This window comes from Coenobita brevimanus, chromosome 73, assembly GCF_032717465.1.
Source record: "Coenobita brevimanus isolate Jiangsu-jjx chromosome 73, ASM3271746v2, whole genome shotgun sequence".
Classification (NCBI taxonomy): Eukaryota; Metazoa; Arthropoda; class Malacostraca; order Decapoda; family Coenobitidae; genus Coenobita; species Coenobita brevimanus.
In genome coordinates, this window is record NC_137026.1 from 669,015 (window position 1) to 671,514 (window position 2,500).

A 2,500-nucleotide genomic window follows, 5' to 3' on the forward strand; every position below is an offset into this window, starting at 1 on the left:
ATTGTGAGGAGGAGGAGGAGGATGTGTGGCCCTGGTGCCAGCCACACCTGTTGAAATATCTGTTTTGTACACCTGCCTCACCACACACCTGCCTCACCACACACCTGCCTCACCACACACCTGCCTCACCACACACCTGCCTCACCACACACCTGCCTCACACACTGCCTCACCACACCTGCCTCATCACACACCTACCTCACCACACCTGCCTCACCACACACCTACCTCACCACACACCTGCCTCACCACACACCTGCCTCACCACACACCTGCCTCACCACACCTGCCTCACCACACACCTGCCTCACACACACCTGCCTCACCACACCTGCCTCACCACACACCTGCCTCACCACACACCTACCTCACCACACACCTACCTCACCACACCTGCCTCACCACACACCTGCCTCACCACACACCTACCTCACCACACACCTACCTCACCACACCTGCCTCACCAGACCTGCCTCACCACACACCTACCTCACCACACACCTGCCTCACCACACATCTGCCTCACCACAGACCTACCTCCTCACCACACACCTGCCTCACCACACACCTACCTCCTCACCACACACCTGCACACCACACACCTGCCTCACCACACCTGCCTCACCACACACCTGCCTCACCACACACCTGCCTCACCACACACCTGCCTCACCACACCTGCCTCACCACACACCTGCCTCACCACACACCTACCTCACCACACACCTGCCTCACCACACACCTGCCTCACCACACACCTACCTCACCACACACCTGCCTCACCACACACCTGCCTCACCACACACCTGCCTCACCACACACCTACCTCCTCACCACACACCTGCCTTACCACACACCTACCTCCTCACCACACACCTGCACACCACACACCTGCCTCACCACACACCTGCCTCACCACACACCTGCCTCACCACACACCTGCCTCACCACACATCTGCCTCACCACACACCTACCTCACCACACACCTGCCTCACCACACACCTGCCTCATCACACACCTGCCAAAATCTCTCGCACTGAAAGGGTTAGAAAGTTTACATTGATCTCTGATGTAACACTGTATAGTCTAGTTACAGTAAAATCCATCTATCTATCTATCTATCTATCTATCTATTTATTACCAGACGCCATAATCCCGTAAGGGGTGCCCGTTTGAGTTAGTTGTTTTACGGGGAGGGGCACTAACCCTCATCCAACCCACTTGTTGACACGTAGGGAGCACGTATGGGTTGGTTATATGGTTACCACCCAGCGCTGTAAATGGTTTCTTGGATTACTGGAAACCATTTGGCCTATCACTCAATGTAAAGCCACCTGAAAATGAAAGAATAATAATAAAAAGTGACAGGAAAGATGGGAGAAATAGCAAGAGAGGAGGACAGGCACAGAACAAGAATGATAAAGGCTAAGGAAGAAGTAGGCAGCACTACATCAAGTGAGTGGATGATGGTCGTCACCACTTACCATCCTATAATAATAATAATAGTAATAATAATAATAATAATAATAATAATAGTAATAATAATAATAATAATAATAATAATAATAATAATAATGAGAGAGAGCACGGATTGATAGCGTTAATACTGAGAGAGAGAGATAGATAGATAGATAGATAGATAGATAGATAGAGAGAGAGAGAGAGAGAGAGAGAGAGAGAGAGAGAGAGAGAGACCATAGATTGATGGCGTTAATACTGAGAGAGAGAGAGAGAGAGAGAGAGAGAGAGAGAGAGAGAGAGAGAGAGAGAGAGAGAGACCATAGATTGATGGCGTTAATACTGAGAGAGAGAGAGAGAGAGAGAGAGAGAGAGAGAGAGAGAGAGAGAGAGAGAGAGAGAGAGACCATAGATTGATGGCGTTAATACTGAGAGAGAGAGAGAGAGAGAGAGAGAGAGAGAGAGAGAGAGAGAGAGAGAGAGAGAGAGAGAGAGAGAGAGACCATAGATTGATGGCGTTAATACTGAGAGAGAGAGAGAGAGAGAGAGAGAGAGAGACCATAGATTGATGGCGTTAATACTGAGAGAGAGAGAGAGAGAGAGAGAGAGAGAGAGAGAGAGAGAGACTACGGATTGATGGCGTTAGTAGTGAGAGAGAGAGAGAGAGAGAGAGAGAGAGAGAGAGAGAGAGAGAGAGACTACGGATTGATGGCGTTAGTAGTGAGAGAGAGAGAGAGAGAGAGAGAGAGAGAGAGAGAGACTACGGATTGATGGCGTTAGTAGTGAGAGAGAGAGAGAGAGAGAGAGAGAGAGATTGACCTGTTAGGGGAGGCGACTGCTGTTTAGAGTTCGAGACGTGAATCAGTTTCAAGAAGAACGGCGTTACGGTTTCATTATGATAATTTCGCTTACTCGTAATTATTTGCCTTTATTGTTGTTGTTGTTATTGTTGTTATCATTATTATTATTATTATTATTATTAGTAGTAGTAGTAGTAGTAGTAGTAGTGGTAGTACCACCACTATTATTATTATTATTATT